The sequence below is a fragment of the Aptenodytes forsteri genome, unplaced genomic scaffold (genome assembly GCF_000699145.1).
Source record: "Aptenodytes forsteri isolate BGI_AS27 unplaced genomic scaffold, ASM69914v1 Scaffold415, whole genome shotgun sequence".
NCBI lineage: Eukaryota > Metazoa > Chordata > Aves > Sphenisciformes > Spheniscidae > Aptenodytes > Aptenodytes forsteri.
This window is the reverse complement of record NW_008794745.1, coordinates 912,924-920,599: the sequence shown is the minus strand read 5'-3', so window position 1 is coordinate 920,599 and position 7,676 is coordinate 912,924.

The following is a 7,676-nucleotide window of genomic DNA, read 5'->3' as shown; positions in this document are numbered from 1 at the left end:
GAGAGGGAAAACACACCAACAGACACGATGGCTAAACCAGACACTGTATCAGCCGCCCCTGTAACTAAAAAGAAACAATGGAAGTGGAAGTCGACTCGTTCAGTAAGGGATGAAGAAGCTTCCGATTCTCTCCCCCATCCCACCGGGGGCGGGGGGGAGTAAGCAAGCAGCTGTGTGGTGCTTAGTTGCCAGCTGGGGTTAAACCACAACAACAGGCCAGGACAGCTGAGTACAGGGGATGAGGCCCACCAAGGACATATCACCCTCCTAAACTGGGTTTCTCCCCTAACCTGAAACAGAGCCAAGACCAGTCAGTCCCCTGCACTAGACTGCCCCAGCCAAAAATGACCACAGTGGAAGTGCTGGTGATGCCACTCAACCACCACAATCATAGTCCAATGGCTCAGCTCCATTCTGCTTGTAGCAAGGCATCACAACCAAGAAACAGGCAGGCCCTCAGGGCAGGGGAAAGCAGACTCTGACACCCCTTCACACGCAGGATTGACCTGAAGAGGTGTGCATCCCAAAGCACCTCAGACCCTGCTGGAGGAGGTGGCGGCAGGGATGCAGCCAGCCACACCGCTGGTGGGGATCCATCTGCATCCTTCCCCTCAGCTCCCCTCTTGCTCCGGACAGCTTCACAGCTCCTGATGACAAATCCCCTCCGGAACCCACAGGAACAAGTTGCCACTTGCACACCACCTGGCCCAGGCCACGCAGTGCCGCCTCACTGTGCCCTGGAGAGCTCCATGGCCCAGCATGATCGCTCCCCTGAGGTGGCGCTGGGGGCACGCGCTGCGGCTGTCGGGCGTGCAAGGCGCGACCGTCGGTGGAGTGACGTGGGGCATGGCCCGGTTCGGCGTGGCTCCTCTGCTGTGCAGGGCAGCGTGTCAAATGGGAAGCTCGGCCGTTCAAGATGGTGAGCACTTTCCTGCCAAAAATGGCTTCATCCGGGGCCCTGATTCAAGCTGAAGTCTAGTGAAATACAGAGATCCACTGCTGCTTCAGTAGGTTGGTAACGGGCAGGTACTGCACCTTCACTTCTTTCCTTCACGTATGCTGATAACAGGTAAAAGTGCCTGTTTTACATCAGGTTTTTATTAAAGAACTACTTTCCCCATTCCCTACCCAGCATGTCTAAGAAGCTTGGCTGAAATTTTAGCATCATTAACACCCCATCAATGCTGTGTGAAACATGCCTGTAGGCCAACACTGGGGAAGTGTCCATCTGGAATCCATCCCTGGCATGGATCAAAGTCACATGAGAGCCTGTACCCGGACAATCGGGAGACTCTGCTGCAGGGAGAGGAGCCCTATGGTAGTCCTGAGCATTTGAGATTTCTGATCCCGTCTAGCTGTCACTAGCCCAAACTCTCTGCCCATGAATTATGCTCTGGCTGGTGGAGGGGATGTAGAGAAGAATATCCTGTTGCAAAGGGAGCTTGTTCATCTTTGACCAGAACGAGCCAGGTGAACTCTCACTGCTTTGCATGATGAAACGAAGCTGAATCTTCCAGCAAGGAGCAAGTACCAGCTGAAGAGGAAAAGTCTGAACTTTTGCAATTAATCTGAGCAGGAAGCAGAAGGGCAGGCAGGCATGCAGCAGCTGGCCAAACTAAGGACCAAATCAGTACAGAGATGGGACAGGGAAAGAAGATCTTCATATACAAAAGGTCTGCTTTGTTCCTCTCATACTTTGTGTCAAGGAATCAGAGAAGGAACTGTAAAATCTAGGACAACTTTTTTCAGAGCCCCATGCCCTGCTTGACTGATTGATAGAAAAAAATGCAGGCCATAAATGTATTACATTCATAATAGACATCTGCAGTGCATTCAGGGCCTACACAAAAGTGAACACTTATCCAGCTGGGAACACAGCCACTGTGCAGTTTTCCTTATTGGCCTGGACCAAATTCTGCACATCTCCAAAGAGAGATGTGAGGTTTCCACTGACCAGAGCAGCACAGAGGGAGTTTCTTTTGAGATAGTGCCCGATAGGTTCCCACACAGCAAGCTGGCTGAAGTTTAAATTATCTACTTCAGAGCAGCGAAGGGCTGATGTGCTTGAACTCTGTAAGGTTTGAATTACTCAGACACCCCTTCTGACTTCAAGACTTTGGAAATAAATCAGAAGGGGGATGATTAATGCCAAGCTCACACCCTGCTCCCCCTAAAGGCTCAAGGACGCACGGATGGCATCTTTGGTCCAAAAGAAGACCTTGCAGTCGTCTCTCTTACGCTTGTCTCTCAACAAATGGCCTCCTTTTCCCAGAGATTTTCACTCTGGCAGCACTTGGACCTCAACACATATCAATTGATATATAGTGCTTGTCTGGACACATTTGGACCAGTTCTGATTCTCTGCCCCTTTCTTCTCTCCCCTGCTTTCCAAATAGCCATCCACGACTGTTTAGTTTGGCAACGCCTGCCAAAAAAAAATAGTCTCAATGAAAAGGAAAAATCCATTAGGAAAAGCCAACTGAGTGCTAAAAGGCCCCTAATCAGTGGAAAGTTTAAAGAGCACCGCTCTGAGAGAGGCTGCGGTGCCTTTCCAACACCTTCACAGCAATGTGTGAGGCTATGACATGTCAAAGTGAAGCCCCAAACACAGGCACTGTGCCAAAAGAACTGGTTTCGTTAGGGCTGTGGAGAGTGTGTATGTCTGGGTGCGTGGTGGTGAGCGAGCTGCTTATGTAGAAACAACTGCATCAGAGCAAATAACTGCAATCAAATTCTTAAGATTTCCCCCTAGCTGGTTACAGCACACAGCCTTGGCTATCCTTCTCAGTCAAAAGTGAAATGAGAGAGGTTTATCTGCAGCTCAGAATTACACCTTGACCAAAGCTGGAACTTAAATTTTAAGGGTGAATGCAGGCCAAAGTAAGGGGATCTCAGCAAAACCAGCTGGGGCAGAAAGGCAGTGCTAGAAGATGATCTGGTGCTGTGGAGAAAGAAATGCCCTCAAAACTGTTGTCTTCCTTGATGTCTGAAACAATAAATTCAGCCAACAGCTGGAGAAAGCAGGGAATATAGTTCAAGCTAAAATGCAGCTGCCCAAGAAATACCTCTCAGCTACTGATCCCAAGTGAGAAATGACTGTCCACTTAAGCTATCTGAGGTATCTAATGCTCCAGTCTCTGGGTAGACTTACTCGCTTTGGGTTGCTGAACCTTCCATATTTCAGATCACCATCATCTAACATTTCACAAGTCCACCAAATCACAGATTTCAAAGCATCACACAGAATTCAACGAACTGCTCCCTTCAGTTCCCCTGTGAAGACAAAAGATGCATGTTTTTCTTTCAGGAAGCAATCAAAATATTTGTAATGAATCTGCTGCTCTATGAACTGTTTTTTTAAAGCTTGATAGAAACAGTCAGGATTAGGTTTAGTCCCTTCTCCTTTATCTTCTATAGCTTTTAATCCAGCATGTAGGGAAACTCAGGCATAATTTAGCCTCTAGAAAGTCTATGCCATTAAAGTATGTGTACATTGCAGTCCAAAGGTGAGCTTACAGATCAGGAAAACCTACTCAAGCTAATTGTATATTGCCAGCTCAGCATTTTGTGTGCAACGTACAAGCTTGTCTTCAACTCCTGGTAATCACGCTGTACCTACAACCTAAATGACTGCCATGGCATCTTTCAGAATCTGTGCTATCTAGCTGAAGATAGCTCAGCTAGATATCTACATAATATCCAAACATGGACAATAATATAGACCGGCTCTTATTTGCATGCCATAGCAAGCACAGCAGTTTCAAATTGCTGCAGGTGGAATATACTCTTGGAAGGTGCTTTGATTATTGAAACCAAAAGCTTTAATTTTCCACAGAAGAGAAGAAGATTGGGTGAAGGGCTTGGACTGGTGGTGCAGTGTACTATTACTGTGTACTATCACAGTAAATTTGACTACTTGAGGCAGAGGCAAAATGGAGACACGAAAGAGAAGGGCATTTTGATACAACACTTTGAGCTATTCTTTATCTTTCACATAAGCTATATAGACACCCCCCCTCTACAAAATTCTAAGACATGCCTAAAAAGGTGTCAATAATTTAAATTATGTTGGACTACATATAAATACATATACTTCTATGAGGTAGGAGTCCCATTACGTAAGAGGCTTTCAAAGTCCAGGGTTGTTCTGAATGGGAACAAACTTGATTCCTCCTCCAATCTACTTGGAAACTGTCAACGAAGGAAACTTAGAAGTCCCATATTGTTTTGGGATATTCAAAATGTCTTAGTGTCAACTTTTAAGAATTTTGCATTTCTAAAGAAAAGCAAAAAGGTATTTTTGGTGCTCTTAGAAGTCTTCCCATAACTCCAGTTTTATTACAGAGTAAAATGCTAGTGAAACATCCTAAACTGAGAAAGCCATGGAATTTCAGAGAAATACCTATCACACTATGAAAATTTAATCACCAAACCCTAGATGAGATCCATACAGCCGGGAATGATTCAAGTACAAAGACTGCAGTGTAAACTGAGTTTCCCTCCTAGCAATTAGAAAATAAACTGATATGGAAGAATAAAACCAGCTGTGTCCTGAACCTTTTATCATCTATAACAGACAGCTGTAGAAAGACCCATTACCCTCAAATGGGCAGAAGCAGCAGCTAGAGATGAAATGCCTTTGAATTAAGTGATTATACTCTTTGGAACAGCCTCCCTCCCAGCAACAAAATCTGGAAATATCCAGCATGCCTGCTGGAGCAGAAACAGTGTGGGCTTTCCCAAGAAATACCGTACTGTTGACAACATGTAGATATGTTGCTATAGTAAAACATCCCTATCCAGGCAAGGCTCAACCCACTTCAATTATCTTCTTGTTAGAAGACTTGATTCATTCAGTATTTTCACCTGTCTCTGCTGTCAGCCAATCCTAAATTACCATCTGTCTGTCTTGCTGACCAATCCCATTTAGCCTTTCAGGTATACATAGATACATATGCATACAGCTGCCCCCTGCTTCCCCCAGCTATATAAGCCTTATATGAGGCCTTCAGGTTTAGGCTTTGTTTTGTTTTGTTTTTAAAAAAAGCTCTTTGGGGTTTCTAAGCAGTCTACCTTTAAGAACTGTTACTAATCTCTGGAATAAGTTTCCAGCTACGGTAGCCTGCAAGGTAAGAAGAATTCTCTTGTGCTGATAAACTTTTCATGTATGTGTTGCTATGTTGGTATTTTTTTATGCTGTTCTACATGGTGATTTGGTTGGGGTTTTTTATTTGGAAGGATACATGCCAGACAAGGATGTAGCAGGCTTGCTTTCTCACAGGGAGCTGTACAAGGATTGTAAAACTATACCTGGCTAGTAATAGCTTGTTGTTTCCTGGTTAGGAGACTGGTTTGCTTTGGACCACTACTGTGTACTTCTTAGCCAAAGACTCTTTTTCTGATGTAAAACCACATCTGAAGGGCAAGCCTTAAGCTCATGTGGGCTTATTGAAAGTCTTTGCTCATTAATATGTAGAAGTAAACAGTTCCTGTACCCTCCATATTGTTTTGCCTACAAAGGTATTATTAAAAGTACTTGAGAATCTCATGGATTGATAAATAGGATAATTTTGGAAACCTCTCCCTGAATTCTGAGGGAGGACTTGAGAATAAAACCTAAGCTAGAGCTATAGTACCCTATGCAAGTAATCCCATTTGCTGACTAGTCTTTTTGTCTAGATCCCTGCCTAAGAAACATCTTGCATATCCTTGACACACTCTCCTCTTCCTGTGTATTCTCTCTCTGTTAGCAGTGCATCCCCATATTTCCTGTTTAGCCGGCATAAATGTACTGCTTCTTCCCAAACTGACAACAAGCCTTCTGTTTACCAGCTGCCTACCCTTGTACTTTGATGCTATTGCTTTAAAAGTTTTTTCAGTCTTTCTGCCTGGGATTGTGATGGCTGCTCCTACATGTTTGTCCAAAGTACATAAGGAAAGGTTACAGGAATGGTAGGGACTATGTACAGGGTATGCTACAGCTCATGGTGGGTGGTCCTCACACCTTTACGTTTGCAAGCTCCTTCTTTTCCACCTCAGGTGGAAAATAAGGGCTGGTGCAGGCTGGCCACTGGGGCTACCCAAAGAAGAGTGTTTGGGGCTGTCTCCTGGCAAGCTAATATTTTTTTGCCTTGTGTTGTCTGTTTCTAGGACACACACTTGTTCTAGCTGGCTTGCAATTCTTTGACTGACTGTGTAGGTTAGGTTTGAATTTCACTGCAAATTTGGTCAGCTTTCAAGCTGTGTTGGATTTTTTTTATAACAGGCTGTAGTAGCTGCTTATATTCCTCCAGAAGGAACTTGAAAAATATTTTATATTGTCCATACCCTACTCTTACAATCAACAGCAGATATTACTCTAATTTCCATATGGAAAAATAATCAGGTCCCCTGATTGGACCCCTTAAGAATGGGATATGTCTTGGATCACACAATGGGCATCTACCCTCTAAATAACAAGCATTTCACGGTCCTTTATAGCCCCTTCTATTCAGGGTCCTGAAAGCAATCTAAGATCAGAACTGAAGCATGTGATCATCGTTCTCTAATACAGCAATAATCTTAACCTCGCTCTAAAAGAGAAACCGAGGCACAGAAAATGGAAGTGACTTGTCAAGAGTTGCTCAGGAATTCTGGAAAGCCTATTCAGCAGTGGTCACTTTGATTCACAGGCCTATACTTTCAGATACCCTTCCCTACCCTTTCTTTTTCTTACCTTCACCTGTAAGAAAATCAGCTCTGGGGATAAGTATTTGTTCTTCATCTTCCATGGCTTGAAACTTCAGTCCAGTAAAAAACTTGCTGCCAAGAAGTACTTGCTAAAGAACTCGTGATGCTCTTAATGACAGCACTGCTACCTGGATGGCAGGGAGACAGGAGTGAGAGATGCAAACTATAAGTTCTGTGACAGGAAGTCTTCTGTCCTATCTGACATCTGTTCTGTAGTCCTACCTTGCTTTCAAGTGCCAAGTACCTCCCCTCTAACAACCAGAAATCTGTGAAGCACTTGGCATTCTGAAATGCTTTATAGATTCACTGAAAACCATATAAAGGGATGTATAAAAGGACCCTTAAATAGATCTTATGCAGAATTAATGGGAGTGAAGTTTAGGGGGGGGAAAAAAGCCAGAAAAGTGTGTGCTTTCATCTTCTTTTTTTTTTCCCCCAATTTTTCCATCTTGAAGTTTCAGTGCTGTTAGACTCATGACTTGTCTCTGACCAGGACTAAGGTTTTGCTTTTCTTCACCAGCTGGGAGTGGATAGTCATAGTGTTACAACCACCATCCCTGCCGCAAGCAGCTCTCCCAGCCAAGTTCAGATGAGAATCTGTCACTTTGTAGAAGGCCTCTCCTGTCTCTTGGGCAGCAAGAGTCTGGGAGACTGAACGATTTGTGGCTCATGTACATCTTTGGAAGACCGAGGGTCATAAAAGCCATTCTAAATGGGCACTTTACTGACAGCACTCACCTTTAATGGCCTTTTTGTGAAGTTACAGCTTGGCTTTTAGGCCCTTTTTGCAATTCATCACTTAATCCATACACGCTACCTTGGCCAAGACTCGGACAATGGGGCCCACTGTGTCTGGTTTTGTTATGGAGCAGCCAGAGTGGCTTTTAACTAAAACAACGTATCTGAAGGAGAAAAATGTAATCACCTTGAATTCCCAACTGATTCAA